The sequence below is a fragment of the Larimichthys crocea genome, chromosome IX (assembly GCF_000972845.2).
Source record: "Larimichthys crocea isolate SSNF chromosome IX, L_crocea_2.0, whole genome shotgun sequence".
Taxonomy (NCBI): Eukaryota; Metazoa; Chordata; class Actinopteri; family Sciaenidae; genus Larimichthys; species Larimichthys crocea.
This window is the reverse complement of record NC_040019.1, coordinates 10,451,789-10,474,020: the sequence shown is the minus strand read 5'-3', so window position 1 is coordinate 10,474,020 and position 22,232 is coordinate 10,451,789. Positions and strand designations below refer to the sequence as shown.

At 40.5% G+C, this 22,232-nt stretch overlaps 1 protein-coding gene across 1 annotated transcript in view; it reads right to left on the bottom strand.

The window, feature by feature from the left end:
- znf462 (zinc finger protein 462) overlaps positions 1–20,677 on the bottom strand; it is a 50,902-nt gene extending 30,225 nt beyond the window's left edge. The window contains exon 1 of the mRNA XM_019275533.2: positions 20,191–20,677. The gene's annotated coding sequence lies outside the window, so the exon portion shown is untranslated. The remainder of the gene's footprint in view (positions 1–20,190) is intronic.
- Between the last annotated feature and the right edge of the window lie 1,555 nt (positions 20,678–22,232).

Below are 22,232 nucleotides of genomic sequence, written 5' to 3'. Positions count from 1 at the left end.
TGCTTTGCAGTTTGGACTTGGCCAGAAAAATTGATGTTGATGATGTGGCCATCATTTCACAGCTCTTTCATCATGGCTTTCTAATCAACTGTCATTTTGTCTAGAAAACTATCTAATATGACACCAGTTCTGAGATGAGTATTTAAGGGGCTTTACAAAACCCAATCAATATCATTTTTTTCACACTTTCTTTTGAACACAATAACACATAAATTGAAGGAAAATAACAACTAATAGTTACTTGTTTCTGTGAACATATTAATACAATAGGTGTACACTGGCATTCTTTTGGAGGAAAGGAACATATCGTATTGGGAGTGTTTCAGACAAAGTTGCTCATACACCACATGGAAACTGACTAACTTTGCAGTAATGAAGTTGAATCATATTACTGTTGTATGGCTGTTAATTATACTGTGAGTATGTGTCAGCTGTGTGATTCATTAGGGATGTGGATTCCTCTCTATAGATGCAAAATGGCCAATAGCTTTTTACAGGATCAGATGTGTGTGGTACAAACATCCCCAAATCAGCAGGCTTTCATGTGGACACCTTTCAGGTATGAACATATTACAACGAGCACAGAGCTACGCCTTCTGTTACAACATTTCAAGATGCAGGTGGCCGTTCTTTTCATTAACTCCTTGATATAAAGCCAGGTGTTTTCCCCCGTACGTCAACGATGGAGCAAATAGGTGAAATACAAGACTAGAACAACAATGAAGTTTACACATGGAAAGTTGTGCACACACTAGGATGTGTACTTAAATGTACATACACAAATAAGTTAAGAAAGAGGGCGGATGACATGGCATGACTCAAATGACTCAAACACTGGACACATTATCATCCATCCTAACATCCCAAGAAGACTCTTTCATTTAAACGAAATTAAATGTAGCTGCACTTTTCAAACTAAAAACATGTGTTGTTAAAAGCTGACAGTCACAACTTCTTAGTACTACTACTTCAGAACCTGAATTCGTTCCATCTTTTCTATTAGGCAAAGACAGCTATTTTGCATGTATTCAAAGAGGATTAATGGTTCACACAGCAAACACGGACCTTTGTCGATCCATTCTTTTCAGTGACAAAGGTCTACATCACAATAAGCCATGGCTCGTGTCTGGAATACAACTATGACCATCCGTTCTCGCAGAAATTCCACAGAATGAGGATTTTATCAATGACTAAAAACTTTAAAAAATCACGATCATAAACAAAACCTACTACATTAATATGCAAGAGCAGCATTATTATAGTATAAAGCGGTGCAGTACTGTTTTAATGTCTGCTATGTCTTCTTGTCATTAATAAGCAAACATTCCTTTCGCATTGCCCTTTGTCCACACAAGTCAGTAGTAGACTGACTACTACCACTGACTAGTAGTAGACTACTACTGTCTCATGGAAATACAGACTTGAAACAAAAACACTGCTGTATTTGACATGAATTTGCAGAGTTATAGAAAATGCAAGGCTTTGGCTATGGCCGTTGCCATCTTGCTTTTTTTATAGCCAAAAGTGTCTATATTTGGATGAGATTGTTGAGCTGTGGGATGGCGTACTGCAAGTTGGGCTGCACTTGGTTTTGACCGCTTTTTCAAGCAGGAGAAAAAAATAATGGCCTGCTCGGTCACAGAACTTCTTGTATTACAGCTAAACAGTAACAAAAAAATGGTTCTAAAAACATGTGGGGCGTGGAATGGGCAATGCAGTGACAAAATCTTGATTCATATTTGATCAGCACTGCCTAGTTTGAGTTATGTGAGCCTGGTGTGTTGTACTGTAACTTTTCCAGTGACCATTATGTACAATATGAACATCATACTGAAACTAGTGATTGAGAACTAAACTCATGAGGAGACTGTTTACTGAGAATTAAGGTAATTTCCCCATGAAACTCAATACAATCGGACCTCAGTGTAGAAAGGTCTTCAAAGACACTTCTATGTTGACTTCGCGTCACTGACCCTGAAGCTCTGTCCACTAATTACATGCTTTCAATGATTAGTATTTGCGAGCATATTTACAAAGTAACTCCAAATGTGAGGTGTTGACACTGATCTGACGAATCCACATTTCAAAATATTTGTTTTCAGGAAAAAACAATCAAACAACAAATTATGCAATGCTGGTAAAAAAAAATAGAAACTGTCTGTCACTGTACAGTGTTACAAAGTCAGCTGATTTTAACAGAGCTGCAACGTAACGTCGCTTTAGCGCCTTGATCAAATTCAATCCACTGATCTGGATACTGAAACCGAGAAATTTTAAGAGAGATCAAGCCAGAGACAGTTGGGAATCCCGCCCTGCCTTCCCACACCCAACTGGCCGGCCATGGAGAGCTCCATGTGAGCCGGCCAAGCTGCCAGTATGTCCCTGAGCAACCAGGGGATCCATTGTTGTTCAGGGTCAGGTTACAGCCTCACCACGGGGCCCCACCCTACTCTCTTGGCAGTTCACTGCTGTTTTGAACAAAGTTGCCTCCTAATGCCAGGTTCCTTGACATGGATATCAAGAGAATCCTTTCGGAGGGAGAGAAGGGGAGAGGAATGCCCGGGGAAGGAAAAAAAAAAGGAAGAAAAAAAAAAGCCTCCTACACAACCACCATCTGCCTTAGAGTTGGCTGTGTCTTTTCAGCCAGTCAGTCCCTGTACCACACCAAGTTAATGGGTGAGATTGTGTAACTGCTTTCATCTAGTCAGCTGGGGCTCTAACAGGCAGCGACTGAGCTGCTCAGATCCTCCTCTGAGCCGAGCTTCAAGGGCAGCCATTTTAGGAGCTGACTATGTGCGCTTAGGTGTTCAGCCAGCACACAACATGGACCCACAGATCTGATCCTCTTCCTCAAAGGCAGGCAGCCTGACACTGGAGAGCTGCTGACAGAAATCTATCTGCCAGATGTACATGTTCTGTACCCAAGGCCTCTGCCCACACAGCTCAGCAGAAAACATCTCGCACTCTTGCTAGGCTGACTTTGCCTCGTCCTTTCATTTCTCAGTGACATTATCTCTCACATCAAGAGATTTTTCAAGGAAATGCTACAACAATCCGCGTTCCAAAGAAAGACAGAATAGGTCAGCGCAAGCGGCATGCACCAACACTTTGTGGAGAAGCTGCCAACTACGTTTCCACAAGGGGGGTCTAAAAATGTGAGGCATGTCTGAACTTCTTTATCTCAGAGCTCTGTAAACCCTGAGCCCTCGAGGAGAAGAAGAGAAGAGGGCAGAGAGAAGCAGAAGGGGAGAGAGCAGGGCCCTGAAGGGGAAGGGTGGGAGGAGAAGGGAGGCAGCGAGAGAGCATGACAGAGCCACCTGGAAGACCTTCAGCAGTAAGTAACAGAGGACAAAGCCATCCGACTGGGCTCCCCAGATTTCAAAGTCTACTGACATTTGTTAATCACCAACCGGTCTCTCTGCATCGGCGAGCTCTGCCAGCAGTCACACCCTCTACTCAAACTGGCTGACAGCAGCTGCTCTGTCTGAAAGAGGGCCTTTGAATAAGCCAGCATTAAGCTGATTAGGAGTACAGAGGTTTTGTCCTTAACTGTTGGTTAGTGCTACCATCTCATGCTGTCAGGGAGAGAAAAATCCACTGACGTGTTGGTTATATTATTATACGGCAAGCATCCTGGCTACAGATAATTCGTCTGGCAAACAAGACAAGACGTGCATCTTGTCAACCTGCACATACTCAATAATTAATGACCCATTGATTGAAAATGACTTTTGGCTGCTTTTTAAATGGAAAATACAGTGGCAATAAGAGCAGGTAACCAGATCCATGGAAATTGATTTTTTATTTTTTTTTATTTTTTTGCAGAGATGACAACATCAGAGAAAAATCGATATATTTTTTTTGCTTCAAGAAAGTTATGAAAAGAGAGAGGGAGCAAGGTGCAAAGGTAAACGTTATAATGCTTCAAGTTTTGATCTCTTGAGCCTGCAGTCTCCACCAGGTTTCCTGAAAGATCTCGCTGCGTCTGCAGGAGAGCAGAAAACATTGCGTCAGAGCACTGGCAAGAATTTGGCTTCTTGCACAAACAGGAGATTGAGAGCTGGGCATCAAGATGGTTACTCCTTTCCTCTGATGTCATCAGGACCAACATGAGAACTCAACACACCGGATCTGATAGTGTGCTTCACACTTGCAAATACACAAATAGCACACAGCAAAGTGCAGGGCAATACATTTCACTGCAAAATCTATGGCCAAACCAGAATACTGGTTGCTATAGCGCAGATGTTCAAATGTCCACCTGCTCTATATGGACATATGTGAAGCTGTATGACAAAATCAACTTTAAAAGATGTTTAAATTTCACAAATAAATGTGTTATCTGTGGTGAAACTACACATGATTTTTGCATTTAGCTCACATTTTCATTAAGAATGCTCCAAAAACTATAAACAGAAAATGAAACTTCTGATGATTAGATTAGAAAAAAACACCAAATAGAAAATTCATCATCTCTGTTCCATAGGCAACGTGTATTAGATCTGTAAATGTTAGAAGGTAATATCCAAAAACAGCAAAACTTGGCTTCAATGTCTAAAAACTTGGCTCCGAAATCAAGTATTGGATCTCGAGAACAGGACACCTCCCTGATACAAGGTTCGTGTGAGGGAGATTTGTTTACATGAATTTGGCTCTTTGCTGTGATTATTTTATCGTACATCCATCGCAGACACAAGACACGAGGTTCATAAGCAGCAGCTTCTGCAAGCTGGCACGCCGGCTCTCTGTGTAAATAAGTAACATTCAGATTCTGTGACAATCTCATCAGTGCCAAATCCCTTTTCTCACTATTCCACTCCCCAACATCTCCCTCGCAGTAATAATATGAACCTGTCATTTGGGAACATTATTTCACTTTAACACACTTTCTGCAAAAAAAATATGTCAACTAGCGACAGGATAAGTCTGCGATACATGTGGTCAAAAAATGAATTTGAGCATGAGCAGCTAAATGCGTGACTTTTATAACAATATGCATTACTATTGATTACATGCATTATATTATATAATGTCAGCAGCAATGAAGGGCTTTTTTTGATTAATTCTTAATTGAATCAATTAATCTTCTTAATTTCAAAACTTTTTTAATATTCCATCAAACTTTTTTTGGCATCTGTGCTGCAAAATGACTCAAAAGGTTGATTAATCGATTATAAAATGTGTTGCCAACTGAGTTTCAATTCACTCACTCATCAATTAGTCATTTCAGTGCTACACTGAAGCGTACATGTTTACACCTTTGTGTGGTTTTATTACTTAATATCCTGACTTCCTTGTTACCTATCAATCTTTTTAAATTCTAGTTTATTCTGAGAGAGAAGGGGGACATGTGTTGACTGTGATGCTCATCGCAGTAATCTTTTTTTTTTTTTACACAGTTGGACCTTACCTAAGAGAGTGCAAGTGTTACACCAGATGTAGTACTAACGGCACTTGTGTTCAATCTAAACTTAATTCGTGGGTGAATATTGATCAGTTCACTCCTTATTATAAAGTTGTTGATGCATATTTATTTTCCTGGGATATTGTCTTCCCACGCTGTGTGCAAGCCTCCTCACCAACCCTTGTTATCACACTTTTTGTCTTAAGTTTAGCAAACATTTAATGGTACAACCTGCTTTTCCTGAATGTGCAAACTCTGCCTATGTGTCTCTGAATCACCATTACACTAATTTTTAAATATGTTTTCCATTACACGTGGCCTCTCACACCACACACAACTTTATTAGGTAGTTAAACATTTCTTAAAGGTCAATGGTTATCGACTTTCTTCGTGCAAGAAATAAAAACTGATTTATGGACATTAAGGGTCATCTTTTGTTGACAAACCTCAGTTCAGCCTTTCTTTAGCTTTTTGTAGTATCTGAACGCTCAAATCATCGTCTCATGAAATCCAACATCTGCTGATGCAAGTATGGGCCAAGTCAAGCAGCAGCAAGAAATATTTATTTTGGCACCAAACCTTTAAATCATTCTCTTTACCAGACACAACTGAGGGACTTTGAAACCAAAAAACTGAAGTAAGGGTTTAGTTTCAAAGGCAATGTTTTTGTGTGTGTGTGTGTGTGTGTGTGTGTGTGTGTTGTTCATCCTACACCTGGTGACTGCATCATTAGGTGTAAGATTCAGAGTGAGCGTTGGAGCCTGTCTGTTAGATATGCCGGGTTACATAAACAATTAGACTTGCATTTGCGAAAATACAGTAAATATGTCACAATATTAAAGTGTTTTGTGGTGTGATAGTAGACGTTTGGCAGAAAATCGTTTAACATTTTTATAATAGGATAATTTTTCAGCTTCTCAACTGTAAATTTTCTTTGCGTTCTATGATCATAAATTGAATATTTTTGAGTTTTGAACAGCTGCCTGAGCTAAACAAGTGACTTGCAGTTATCATCTCTGACTCGAGACAACTGTGATGGACATTTTTCATTATTTTCTGACATTGTACGGAGAACAATTACACAACTGAGATATAATATAATCACCAGATTAATAGATGACAATGATAACCAATAGTTATTAATCGTAGTCAGCTCTAGAGCAGATGACTGATTAGCGTGTGGGTGTGTGAGCGTGTGTGTTCTCTGCCTGAAAACAGAAGTATTTCAAACTTCAAAAGCAGATTCCTTTTTATGTGCCGCACTTATCACAGAAAATATTTGTCTGTCTTTTTAGAGCTACTTGAGAAACATTTTCCACCACAAGTTTTCCACTTTGACTGTAACAGACACCTAAACGATGTGCAAGCTGCATTTCAGTACAAAACGTGACATCTTCAAGAAAATTCCAGCACGCTGAAGGGAGCACTTAATCTTTTCAAAGAGGACAGTATGTGACTCCTGACAGGGTTCTAACTATATTAGGCATAACTCTCAAAACGATGGAAACATGCTTACTCGGATGGAGCAGCAAAACAGTTCAGACTTGGTGACTGCCACCATCATCCGGACTGCCCTGAGTTGCAAATAAAGCCACCACAGACGCTGACTAGAGGATCAGGACAACTGAGTCACTCCTTCCACATCTGTGGGAAATCTTAACACACCATCTCTGTTTGAGCTTTAGCGAACTCACTTAACCTTAGCATCCTTTTTAACCACAAAAAAGTTTGATCTGTAGCGACCGCACATTCAATTTCGTCCCAGCTCTGTATATAAAACAGGTTAATGAAACGATTACTCAAGGTTCTCAATGCCCGTATTCATGGAAATCACAATAGTTAACTGAATTTAAAGCATGAAGCAATGACTGATTATTTGTTTTGTCTATAAAACATCCAAAAAAGGAGCCTATTATAATTTCCCAGCCTGAGGTGGCATCTTAAAATTCATGGTTTTATTTGACCATTGATCCAAAAGCCAAAGATAAACAGTTCACTGACATACACGACAAATAAAAGCGGCTAATCCTCAATTCAAACACAAAATCTAAGATAGAAAGAAGAAAGAACTTCTTCGTATGAATAACAAGTTGAATTCGCCTTTTTACAGCATTAAAAAGTCCTCTCTTAGTTCTTATTAAATAATACTGCTTGCAGTATAATTTGTCTGGCATAACTTTCATTTTCAGTTTGCTAACCTTTATGATCTATTCCGTCAACATTACACACACTTTAAAGTGGCTTCAAGCACTTTCACTGTTCTCGTGGCATTGTTTTCGGCAACAGCAGGCACCTTTAAAAACCCACCGTACCTGCTCAGCACAAGACAGATCCAGTTATGCAGTGAAGTATTTAACAGCTTATATACAGCCAGATATTTTCCACAGAAGGTGTTAGAAACCAAAGACAGAGCTAAAAGAGGATGACTGCTGGACTTACATTCATCAGCTGGCCAGAAATAACTCCAACAAAATTATTATCTTGCTTCATAACTTCTGGATGTGTAAAAAAAAATATACATCAACCATATCAACTTAAAATGTGATCACACGCCAGGATTGTGTTCCTAAAAAATCAGACAAATGAAAATGTACAATAACATGACATTGTAACAGTGTTTATGTCATAATTTTCGGCACATCCGTTCTGTATTATTTATGGTGGACAGACACAGTGCTACTAAGAGTGCTGAAACCACAGCCAACGGGTAACCAGGAAGCATAATTAATGTTTGGACAGTTAGACTGTTGGCTTACATGCAACCATATGTGTGTGCACCTTCATTCTCTCAGCCAACGATGCACAATATTCTTGTGGAACACAAATACACACCCATGCCCACAGTTACCCAGCACCATCACTGCCTCAAACACACACAAAGATCTAAATTCCAGTGTCAACTTGTTTTGGATTCTTCACACCTGAAGGTCTTAAAAGTCATAAAAGGAGTTGGTTCTGAATATGTCACAGAGCATTATTCCCTAGAAAGGATCTCCCAGGAATTTCGTACTACACACTTTGGAAGTTATTTTGGTTCAGATTAGGAATGGTGCCCTCAAATGCAAGCCAGCCAAAATAGCAGCGTCTGGTTTTTAGCGATTCTTTGGCCTGCTTGCAGCTTATGCTCTTGTTGGCTCGCAGTTAGGCTTTTATCTGTCGGCACTGTAGCAGATAACAACACTAGTTCAAAAGAGAAAAGCTGGTCCGACTTCAATGACCTTCATATTCCAATAATCCCTTCATAGAAGAGTAACATATTGACAGATACAACCACAACACTGCATGGTAGTCTCATATTGTAATAGTAAGCATGTAAAGTGGAGATTATATACATAGGTGCTGGGTATCCTCGTTTTAGGGTTTTACAGATTTCTATGAAAAAGCTGATCAATTTTAATGTATCTTTGCTTGTTATCTTTCTGGGTGCGAAGGGTTGAGTTTCCTGTGACAAGTTTACAGTAAACGCAGTCCATGTCCGTGACAAAAATGCAAATTAGATGCTTATTTTGAGAGAGTGGGGCTACAACAAGTGTTTCATTATTAGTCTATTGATTATTTATATAAAATGTCAAAAATTAGTGACAAATCTCAATCTCAGTTTCCAAGAACCCAATGTGATGTGTTCAAATCACACATTCTGAGCCAACAAATAGCCCAAAACCCCAAAGATTAGAGTTTACAACAATATAAAACTAAGAAAAGCAATAAATCCTCACATTTAAGGAGCTCAAACCAGCAATTGTGTTGCCATGTTATGATCAGTCACTCAGTCTGACTACAACTTTGGTTCTGGACTACAATAGCTCAACAACTACTGGATGGATTGCAATGAATACTAATGACTTTGGTCATGGTTTGATCCCTTGATTTTTTTCATCTAGCTCCACCAACAGGTCAAAATTTACATTGGTTTATAACCAAACACTTTCAAAGCTAATGACTTTCCCATGTTTAGTGCCACTTGTTCTACTATGTTGACATGCTAACAAGCTAAACTAAGACAGATGGATTTTCCTGATTATTGAAATCTTTAATAATTTTTTCTGTCGATCAACTCATTGATTAATCGAGAAACAGTTCTAGTACTACACAAGAGTGATAATAAGATATATAATACATACATTAATGATGTTAAATAATAACGTGTCACCAGATTTACATGGCTGGAACCCCATACGTATGTAGTTGTGTTACTTTCTATAGGCATAAACATGTAATAATAATCCACTTTAATCTAATAGGTAATCCAATAGACTTTGACTTTGGAATTAATTTACAATACCACAATCTAACTACCTGAATCAGACAGAATGATATCTTGTTACTGTAGTCTTGATGAGTATATCTGTTTCATTACAAAATCTTTTCAGCTGTCTGGTGATAAGAACAACAGTGAGCTGGACAGCGACCTCACTACTCTTTGACTGTGATCAGAGCAGAGAGCTTCCTTAAATGATGTGATCACATGGTGCTGCTCATTTAAGGAAGTCTGAATACACAGAGATGAGACATCGATCCCACCTGGCCGATCAATGGACCAGACCTTTTCTCATGAGATGTGAGGAATCAATAATGTTCGGTATGAACGTTTTGTCATAACATTCATCAGATATCTGGTGGAATGGGATGAAAGGGATAAGAACAGCAGAAAAAAGGCAGAATAGAGCTGAAAATACAACAGCAATGTCACCACACAACCCCCTATACACTGTCAGCTTACATTTCTATGGTATGATATTTTTATTTTGAACATTTTAAGCTTACATCCGAATGTTACTGTACTTCCCTAATCGTCTTTTTCATAGATTCTCTTTCGGTTTTGATTCTGAGGTCTGAAGGTGCTGAATAAATATGGAATGTGGCATCATCTTTCACCAGCTATGAAGTTTTACATTAAATCATCCCAAATCATCAACATTATCATGAGAAATAATGAACCTGACGAAAAACTGTGTATTAATCTGTCTACAAATCTGTTTCAGGAAGCATATGGTATTCAAAAAAGTAGGTCAACCATTAACCATCTAACAGGCCTTGACCAGAAACAGCTTTCCTAGCACTCCTTCATCTCAAGCTGAAATATCTCATGTAGAGCAAAAAATATAAAAGCAATCTTATGTAATTTATCAAATGAGTAATAACACATTCTTCAAATAAATAAAAATAAAACACACCCTAGCCCAGATCAGTACACTTTGCTTTGCTGCTACAGCCTGACTTGGTCTGGTATGGCCAGTAGCTTATGGTGACTAATGTGAGCAGACATTTGCTCTGTAAATGACTCCAACCTTATGATTCTTCTCTGCTTGTGCTAGTGTTAATCTACATTTTAGCATCATCCCATAATAGCTATGTTTTGCCACAGCTGCCGTTCAGCCAAACCTACATCTAGGATCACTTTAAATGAAGCTAAAGGGGGTGTCGATTAGCTCAGTTGGTAGAGCATCTGCCCCATGTACTAAGGCTGAGCAGTGGCATGATTATTGCAGAAGAAGTCCTCAACTTCTCAGTTATTACATCAAAAAGGAGAAACATCTTCTGCTTTGCTGCATGTGTGGATTTTCTTTTCAGCCACAATAAAATATGAAACTCCATTTAACTTAACTTAATAGGGAAACATATTGGTGTCTTAAACTGACTTCTCCTTCGAGCCAACACAACAGCTGTGCAGTATTAGGGCGTGTGTTTCAGTAAGCATTGTCCTTAAGGTGATGACCTGTACTCCATGTGTCTTCGCTCTATATTTAGGAAATAAGATCAAAACGCTTCATCTGATCGCAAGTTCCACTTCCTGTCATGGGAACAAGGCACATGCTTGCAAAATTAACATGTGGTTTTTGGTGAGAAGTACTCTTCATTTTGTTGTCCCTCAGCTCAGAAGAACACATAAAACTCTTTCTAAGTGCAGGTTGTGGATCGACTCTGCTATACAGTCCTTGGGTTATTTTTAGCTTGCTGTTGGCCTCTTGGTAGTTCTTCCTTTACAGCTTCCTCTTTACATGACCATCCATCACAGAAACACGACCTGATCTAGATAAAGTCCTGATGGTGCCATATTTTCTCCAGGTCTTTGAGTTTGTCTTCACTTTGTTGCAGAAAAAGATTCTTAAATCAGATTTTCTGTCTGTTTCCAAATCTGAATCTTGCAGCGGTAACATCTCAAACATGTTGTGTTGGCTCCTTGCTGCCCCGCTAATCTCTGTACGCTTTGACCTTCACTGAAAATCTAGTTTTATTTGATCTAATTGGAATCCCTTCACTGAATTTAAGAAAAAATAGCTCACTTCTTGATTTCCAATGCGAGAAACACAATCTTAACACAATTACGACCATGAATTAATGACATATGCGCCTACTTATGCAGTTAAAATATTTACCCATTCTTAGCACAAAGGGACGACAAACAGCAGCCTTTTGTGTTTTACTGGTTACTTTAACAGAATGAAGGAGACCAAAAAAAGTCTGGATTTCTGGTGAACATTCAGGAAACCAACTCAGTAATCCCACATTGTCTCAGAGGACTGGTAAATACAGGTGCAGAGCCTTTCAGACGCTGCAATCCAGCAAGCTTTGCTGATCTGTCTGCAGCCTGACCTTCACTGCTGTCACATTCAGAGGGCGTTAAAAAGAAACACCTCACTGCTGCAGGCCCAGGCGACCCTTAAGGATTCTGGGTAAAGGAGAAGATCATGTAGGCTTACCACCATCCTATTAAGTTGACTGAAGGAGGTTTAATGGAACAAAATGAAGCTAGAGATGCAGAACTGAATCCTTTTTTTTTTTCTTGTATCACTGAATGGGTGTTTGAACAATTTCGCTGCCCCTAAAACTGGTTTATTTATCAAAATCATACATGGGATGTCATCTGATTCAAACATCAGAGTTAATGCGTTTCATGATAGGAACATGTGCCACCTCTGTAATAAAGGACAACGAGCAGAGTCTCGAGGACTGGAGGATTTTGATCTTTGGACCTCAAAGTATTCTGCTGACTGAGGCCTTCAAGCAAGCACTCACATCAAATAGAGAGACAGGAGCTGAAAGAGAGAAGGAGGAATGCCATTAGCATGGCTCCGAATTGCAATACCACGCTAATCCTAGTAAGGGAAGATAATTTTTCTATTTTATGTGCGTGTCGTCCATACTACAAGGTCAGACAGTGCTTGTGTCAGCCTGTCTCTCTCTGACAGATGGTTACCTGACATCAACCACCCAGTCAGACAGCCTTTAATACTTAATATCACCGCACTCGCTCTCTCATGGATATTCTTCCTTTGCAAACCTAGACATTTCTTCTCTCAATCAAAGATATCCAACTTGCTAATTATATGTTTCTCTCTCTAAAGCTGCACCAAAAAGAAAGAAAGAAAGAAAGAAAGAAGCTGGCCATCATGGTACAAGTAACCTTGCTCCAAGGGTAGCCTTTGTCTTCGGCAAAGGGCTCGGATTGTTCTGTCTGAAAAGGAGGACGGCTGCAACCCAGAGCACTCGATAGCAACATTTAACCTCTTTTGCACAGAAGATAATGACCAAGCAGATTAGAAGGAGACAAGCATTAATGGCCATCTTCCATTTGGCTACTATCTTCAGGTTGTCATGGTGAAAACTCACTCACGCCCCCCCCTCAAAAGAAGAAGAAAAAAAAACCCTACTCCATTCAAAATTCTAGCACTTACAGTGTTTTGCATCTTCTGCATTTACGTTTTAATCACGAGAGATAGTTATGTGACCTTCAAGCCTGAAATTCTCACAAAGCAACAAAACAGGGGGCTGGTAAATCCCTCTGCTAAAGCCTGCTGGGTGTGAAGGTTAGATAATGAATACCCTTACATAGTTCTCTCTTCATTCCTGTTAACAAAACCAAAAATGAATCTTTTTATCTGAGCTGTTCTTCTTTTTTTTTTTGTAGCCACCGCGTGTCAGCTAATGCAAAAAGCGCCACATGAAAAATGCAGTTAATAACATAAGTCAGACCATAAGACATCAAGTCACTGGGATAAGACGCATGAGTTTGAATTCTCTAGATGTCTACAGCTCAACCTCCCCTTAGTATAGTCACCTCACTTGGCTGCTCTCTCGTCTCTCTCTCACGGGGCTGACAGAATTATCTTCTGCATCAGAGCTGAGGCTGGGCCAGCGCTCCACACAGAGGACTCCATTTCACACAGCCGGCCCCACTGTGGCCAAGGAGACACAGCCAATCATGCAGGAGTATCAGTGGCACGGCCATCCACCATTTTGCGCTCCTCAAGGTCTTTGACTGTCCTCTCAGCTCAGCTGTGTGGAGCTGCCTCTGCTTGCTTCTGCTATCTTGTTACACAGATGGAAGTGTTTAACTTTAAGAGCACGGACCAGCTTCCCCTCCTGTCTGTTCCTCTGCAGACTGTCATGGCAGTCAGCAAAAGCAGAAGAGAGATGTGTGGTTTTGTTCACTGCAAAGATGGCCACCTAGAGTGCGGCTCCGCTGTTCTTCACAAGCTGAAGGCAACGTCCTAAAGAGATCTGAGGACTGCGCCTCTAAATGTGGAGCTTTTACTAACCCTGCCTTACTAAACACTAAGAAGACATACCTGTGTAATCTTCAGTAGATAACATGATCAGATGCAGGTGCAGTCAGTGCTTCTATGAGAGAGGTAAAATCTCTTTTTCTTCTAGACTGAAAAGCATAAAAGATAAAAACTTGGGGCAACCCTCAGCAACATGATTAAATATTCCATCCAAAAATTATTAAGTGCACAATTTAATTAATAGCCTTAGGCGTGATTATTTTTACAGTTTTATATGGGAAGGAATAGGTAGATATATTTGGTTTTCTCAAGAGGTTTCTTCCCTCGAGCTTGAAGAGAAAAACTCTCAGAAAAGGAATTCTATCAAGTACTGTACACAAGTAGACTGCAGCAAAATAAAACATGTTTTTACCACTCCAAACACAACACACAAGTCTTTAAACCATACGTGTTCACAAAATATGCTCTATTCAGATGTCCTAAAACTAGGATCATGGGCTATATAAACACCACTGAAGAGTCGAGGGCAAGTGAAGGATGTCCAAGGACAGATCTTGGAGAGAAACCAGGAAGTGTTTTTCCACAAAGACAATTACTCCAGGAAACCTTACATTCCACACAGCCTTGTAGTCTATCTCTCCTAGGAAACCATTTCCTGATGTAAATCAATCTGTTGCCATCTCAAATAAACCCTGTATTATCTCAGACAACATATATGGATAACTGGCAACAAACTACACCGTTCAGCTCTCTAGGTAGCAAACTCAAGGGTAGTAATTAAGTAAAACTATGATTTGTATGTATGATGCCACTTCCTCCTTGCTACGAACAAAACAATCTTCCATGGAAGGACCCTTATCTCATCTCAATCAACAGTTTAACGCCTTCATTCATTACTATTTTCCATCCTGTTTATATCTATTAAAATGCCTTCGGCAGTATCCAATTCCAGCAATTCACCAAAAAATGAGAAGAAGAAGAAGAACAACAACAACAAAAGATGACAAGGAAAGGCAGCGAGATGCACTGAAGGCATTCTTGTAAGTGGTGCTCAGTGGACAACTGCCAGAAAACACTGCAATGCTGACTTCCTTGTAAGCCTGACATGGCAGTTACTTCAGTTACAGGGAGTGGGTGAGGTTACAAGCTAGTCAGGATGGAGTATTTCAGAGTGACCAATAGAGGACATGTGAAGCAATAAAAAAAGAGTTGAAAAGTCAAACTCATGCCTGGTTTATTTGCAGTAAACGTAGAACTAACATGGAGGATAGACAGGGTTTTTTTCTGGACAGCTTTTTAAAGCTGAGTCTATCCAAGAAGAGAACCTCTCCAGGTTCACCAAACCGACCTCTTGAGGCAACAAGTTTGAGAAGGGAAAGATGAGAGACCCATCAATATTAACTTACCACTGAGACCTCCTTTCCAAGCTCTTAAATATTTAATCGTCCTTGGACAGCTCTGTTGCTTCGTAGGCCGAGCCAGTGTGGATCCCTTCTACAAGACCACTCCTGTTCCTGCTCAATGAAGGCCTTGTCCGGTGGCACCACACTGCCCAAGGAACGGGCGTCTCCAAAGAATTCAGGATTTTTTTCCACCACAGGCAGCTCAAGGCTGACAGAGTCGGTTCACTGTGTCTTCGTAGAGAAGGACATAAATCCTGAATTTAGGCTGGAAACTTGAGCATGCCATGATGGCTTAATTTATCTCACTGGACACACTGTCTCATCAGCATGGCCACTTTATACCTGAAGACATACTTTTCTATCAATCTAACCCTCTACATGCTTAACATATGTGCTGAAAGGACTGGAAAAGATCTACCTGGGAGCTACATTGAGCTACACACATTCTTTTTTCGGGAGGGGGGAAGGTGTCGTTTGAATTGTTGATGTTCTGATGGAAAGCAGAGAGGAGGAACCAGTTTTGCAGCGATGTGACGTGGCAACAGACAACAGAAACTGGAATGACACCTCTAGCAAGCCACTTCCTTGTTCCATTTAAACTCTGACATGATGTTGCTTTTTAGTTTTTCACATCAGCGTTTAGTTACACAGTATTCAACTACTCGACTGTAACGCCACTTTTATATCCAAATCAAGAAAAAAACCTGTATACGGAATGAGGAAGGTTGGTAGAAATGCGTAGTGTTTTCATGCTGCCATTGTAAAGACTATGTTTTTTTGGATCTGGAGACCTGTGTGTGTCTCAGCACACTTACAAGTGTAGCAGCAGGGCCAAGCTGCATCTCATGAGCCATGCATCATGTCAAGAAAGCACTCACTGGAGCATTTCAATTTGCTTTTGTGTGTCTCCCTAGCCTTCTTCACTGCCCCAGGTAGAGAAGAATGGAGGAGTGCATCACCCAATGTGAGTGAGTGAATGAGAGAGAAGGAGGGAGGGTGTGTATGTGTATGTATGTGTGTGTGTGTTTGCAAGAGGCACAGAAAGAATATCAGGGTGAGTGATGAGCTTCACAACCACTTCCTTCCAGCATTCAAACCATCACAGAAGTCTCTCTTGTTTAATCCTGTGTTCTGTGCTCTCTCTCTCTCTCTCTCTCCGGCAAGCTTTTTAGGCGTAATCCTGAAAAAACCTCGCAAAAATCTAGTTATGTAATTTTTTTTTTCTAAAACTATCCACCATAGTTTGGTTCTGACCTGTTGTCACCTTAAAGCTGAACTCCAGCGATGATGTGTGTTAAAGATTTAACGCAAAACCACCCCAAACAATGTTTAGTCAGTCACACATATAAACCATGAAATTACAGTTAAAACTACAAGCACCATGATGCTATGTTATCCACTTAATAGATTGATGCTGTGTTAATATATTATAAATGGGCTGTTTAAGAAATTACAGAAACTTCAAAAACATGAAGAGCCAGATAAACTCCAATCCAGCCCCGGTTAGGTGGTGATAAAATGATTTAAAACAGCACAATGTAAGCAGAATATTATTAAAATGCTCATGATATTAAATCCAATTGAGTTAGTCTGGCTGCAAATGATGATTATTCTTTTCCTCTCTTAATATATTTGTCTCAAAAAACTGGAAGAAAAAGTGAGAACTGCCCCAAGGCCACAGGTTTGTATGTCTTGTTTTGTCTGATTCACAGTAACAAAATATTAAGGTATTCAATTTACTAAGATACAATATGAAAAATAAGAGCAACTGTGTACAATTATATCAGTTTACAAACAGATAAAAGCATAAAGTCCTCATATTGGAGTAACTGGAACTGGTTTTCTTACTTAAAAAATGAATTAAATGATAAATCAATAGTCAAAATAGTTGCAGATTCATTTTCTGTCTATCAAACCATTGATTGGACCCAAGGGCCCTGTGTTTTTACATTTTTTACATTGACATTAGTGGTGTATATTACCAGGTAATTATCTAAATAATCAAATTACAACAAAGTAATTGCCGCTCTGATAAACTTTGGGGTCCTCTTGAGAGTCTGGGACCCCTGGGTCAGATGCACACTTTGCCCTGTCAGTAATCCAGCCTTGCTTGACTATAAACACAAACTACTGGAAATACCATCTCACCCACAGCAAAAGCAAACATCCCTGACCTGCATGACCTTAGCTGGTTGAGCTAAAGTGAAAACCTGTGCAGAGACAGATTAGCTTCTGGTGGAGCTTGAATAAGCTTCACAATTGAGAAAAGAGTCGAGAATGTGTTGAAGACTGGTGAAAGTTACTACAGAAACTTAAAGCTCAAAGAAACACAGGCGCACGGTGTCAGTATCGCTGAAACAATCTGAGAGCTTTCTCCACAATAAAGAAACATCCCAATCACTGGGCACATTTGCAGAACATCCACTAGACTACAGCCACCGCACCCGCCCGCGAGACAAATGTGTCGACCGCAGCAGATTCCTGTCCGGCCTGTCCTCTATCAGCTCCCTCCTTGAGAACCTGTTTGCCCTGCTGCCATGCCAGAGAGAAGGAGCATCGCCACCATTTTGATTGCTCTTCTCAGCCCCAGCATTGTCGCAGCACAGTGTGTCAAGCTCACAGTCTCCTTGTCAGCAAGATTTCACACAGTGGCCAGGGGAACTGCAGAGCGTAGCACAGCCACACACACACACACACACACACAAACACAGAGGAGCACACTACAGCTTGCACCTCCTTCACTCTCCTGACAGGCTGGTCAACAAACACCTTAAGGATATAATGTGTGAAAAGTCACCAGGTGGATACAGAGTGCATTACAACATTGAACTAGTTAATAGATAACCAACGAGCTGATCTATTGAATAACTTTTAAAGTACTTGAAACGGCAAGTAATCCTGCAAAAACAGGCACGTGTGCAGCCAAATAAACACAAGTGGGTCCACTAGTCATTTCATAAATAATGACTACATACATACATGAGTAAGAATATCAAACATAACACTTTGCTTTTCGGACTCAAAGCCGTCACAGTGTGTGCAGACAAACAAGAGAAAGAAGGAAACTCATCTGAGAATCATCTTGAGAACTTCCTTAAAGAAACTATCTGCAACAGTCACACAGAAGTGTGTGTGCACATGTGTGTGTGTGTGCATGCTGAGACCACTTTGTTGAACATTAACTACCTGCATGACCACCCCACACACACACACACACACACACACACACACACACACCGCATCATTCAGCATTTAAATTCCTCTCTCATTCATGTGTCCGCTCAGCCATCATTACAAACACAACACTGTCCCAAAAGTGTCACCTGCAATACATCAAAATAGATTACAAAAATGTTTAAATTATATATATTCACATGACAAATGCTGTTTTTAACTGTGCGGAAATTTAAAAAATAAAAAAAGCAGCAAGTTGATGGGAGTTAAAACACTCGAGTTAACCTTGAAAGCCCAACTAAAGGGACCTAACCTCACTTTGCAGAGTTCTTCTGCTTCCTCTAGATGACTAAACTTCCGAGCTGAAAACACAGAAGAAAAAAAAGCAACAGAAGAAGAGGAAGCAGCAGCAGCAGCAGAAGAAGAAGAAGAAGAAGAAGGAGAAGAAGAAGAAGAAGGAGGAGGTGGTGGAAGAGAAGAAGGAAGAGGAGGAGGAGGAGGAGGAGGAGGTGGTTGTGGCCGATTATTTTCTTGAACACAACCTTTGTTCTGGCGTGAGATCCTGTCTGTCTGACTCCAGGGCTCTCCTTGGAGACTCATCTGCTTTCCTCCATTTTATGGTGAAGCCCTTTAGACTAGTAATGACATACCTGACTTTGAGACCAGTGACAGCAAACAAGGCATCCAAACAGTGCAGGGTTAAACAATGTAGGCACACACCAAAAAAAAAAAAAAAAAAAAAAAAAAGCACCAAAAACATAGTAATAATAATAAAAAAAAAATAAAAAATAAAGCAGATCAAGTCCACACTGCGCTTACATTCATGTCACCACCAAGAGATATCTACCTCCAACCCTGTGGAGAACCGACTCAAAATCGCCACCAGATAAGGTTTTATAAAAAATAAAAAAAAGAAGCTGTGGAGAGGGGGTGTGTGTGGAGAGGTGGTGTTGGTGGTGGTGGGAGAGAGAGGTTGCACATATAGCTTCCACACACTGGACATGGCTTTGCATAGTGTGTGTATGTATGACTGGACCCAGCGGCTATGCCAGCTCCTCTGTGTCGCTAATGGAGGCTGGTTTGGAGAGAGGAGAGCAATCCGTGCAATGGCTTCTCCATGAAGCTAACGCGCAACAACACGCACGGCCGGAGAGAGGAGAAGAGAGGGGGGGGGACGGGGACGCACAACAGACCGGGGCCAAAAAAGCAATTCCCCTGACCAGACATGTCAGAATAACAAAACACTCCTCCGATCCGGTGCTGCTGAAACACGCAAGGCGACCCCCTTCTCTCTCTTTTTATACATTACACCACCGCGTCCATTTCCTTGTGTCACTTTGACAACAAACCGACAGGCGACATAGCGAGGAAGCGAGGTAAGGTTGGTTAGGATATTAACTGGGAAGCGAGAAGACCCACTTGACTTTGGCTGCATGGGTGCCAGCCGGAGCGCCCACCCGACTAAAAAAAAAAAAAAATCTCGCCCCGGCTTCCTCTCCCAAGTCTGCTGGACCTGGACTATTAAAAAAAAAAAGGAGAAACGGTGGAGGGGGGTCAGCTCTTTCCAGGTCATTCACGAGGCGCTCTCCAAATTATATCCCATGATCTACCATACCGACGTTCTCGCAGACCTTGAAAGCCCAAAGCCGAAATCTTGGCGAAACTGGAAATATAGTGCAAGAGTGAGGGGAAAAAAACTCACTGGTACAATCTTCTCCTCAAGCGATCCTCCCAAAAGTTGTCCTCGTATTTCATGCGTGCGCCCGGTCGGTCTAATGGATGATCGCCATCTTTCCTGCTTCTCCTTTGCTGCAGCTGCAGATGACCTGAGATCCGTCTGTCTCTGAATAATGAGCAACCACACAGACAAGGAAGACAATCTGCAAAGCAGGCTACACAAAGAAGTTTGGGAGACTAGCAAGCACCAGAGGGTGCACAAGAGTTTACGATGAGACGAGGGAGCATCAGCAGGATGGACAACGTCTATGTCTGAGAAGCTCATCCTTCATCTAGACTGAAGTCAGATAGCCCCGCAAAGCCTTATCAGCGGCTCAGACCACCACCAGATACACGCAGGGCTCTGTGAATTTTATATACGCTTTCCATACTGTGTCTGCCACGTCATGGGGTTATCTGCAGTTCACTTTGGTGGTGATGATACTGCTTCACACTTCAACCAGACAGACAACATACATAGATAGATAGATAGATAGATAGATAGATAGATAGATAGATAGATAGATAGATAGATAGATAGATCAATTTATATAAATAAAAAATGAAATATAATAATAAATATATCATAATACATTCATAATAAAACATATGTATAAAAGTCCCCAGTCCCATCCAATGATCACACACTCCCCCTCAAAGATTTATCATCTTTATTCAAATAAAACATTTCCCCCCCAAAGAGTATTAATGTTGCAGTGTGCTGTCGTTACTCTAAAGTATACATGATGCTGCTGCTGCTGCTGCAGGCTGCTGCTCTGTCCACCAGCTGCTAACAAAAGAGGGAGACCAAGACAAAAGGTGCAGGGTCCTTGCTCAGATGTATGTCAGTGTAAAGGACGGGTGGAAGGAAGTAAGGTGGGTGGGTGGATGGGTGGATGGGGGTTAAGTATCAAGAAAAAGGGGCACGCATGGGCGGGTGGGTACTGAGGAGAAGACTCTACCTTGCATGATTGAATGACTATAATGTCATCTGAGAACGTTAATCTGCCTCAGCGGGTTTTGTTGAAAAGAGTTGGTGACGCCTATTAGGATGAATGTTACACTCAGATATCTAACGTGTGTGTATAAAACATATATGATCATGTAGGTGACAGTTATTCGATAGGAGAAACATTCTTATGTCAAGAGTGCTCACATTCATACACTCAAACTATCTTAAGAAAAGTCACTTTTTTCTCTCTCCCTGACCTCAGTTCATCTTTCGTTCTCAGCTGGATGAATCATGCATCATGCATACAATATAAAGTTCACATTAAAGCTCGATTACATTAAAAGTGATCTACTCTTGGGTCTATTTTTTGTTCTTGCATAATTCTAGGCAAAGATTATTAGTATTCAACACACTCTAATATGGAGCATTATATTTATCTTCATGCCAGCATGTTTATTTTTAATACCTGTTCATAGTAATTTCCTCGCTGTGTGTGTGTATGTGTGAGAGAGTGCTTTGAGGGTTTCTTTTGTCTTTTGCAGACAGTAGATGGCAATAACATCTGCCCAGATTTTAACAAGAGCATGTAAACTGTTCTGCAGCTTTTCAAAGTTGTTTGCATCCCTGAAAGTTTTTTGGTTTTTTTTGTTTTTTTACCCTAAAATCCCATCTGTGACATTCAAACACCTGAAAAACATCAGCCACAAATCTTATGAGCTCGCTCGCTAGTGATTGTTTGCTGATTTACAGGCAGAGACACAGAGAGGAATTAAATTTGTGTAAGATACAGACGTAGTTAATCATGTTTGACAAGTGTTGCCTCTTGCGAGGGTTCGGTTATGAATTATGGATTATGGGATACATTTTTTTCCCCTTCTTTTTTTGTGGAATTTAATAGAAAGCTTCAAGATAAGAAATTATATTCAGTCAGTCTTTGTATCACCAACCTGCACACTGTGTCACCAGTGCTAATACTGGGTTGGATTCTGCACAATGCTATTAAACAGTGTGATGCAAACAGTGTCTAAAATATGTGACGCCTTTGGGATCTTAATCATGTGAAAATATGAAATATA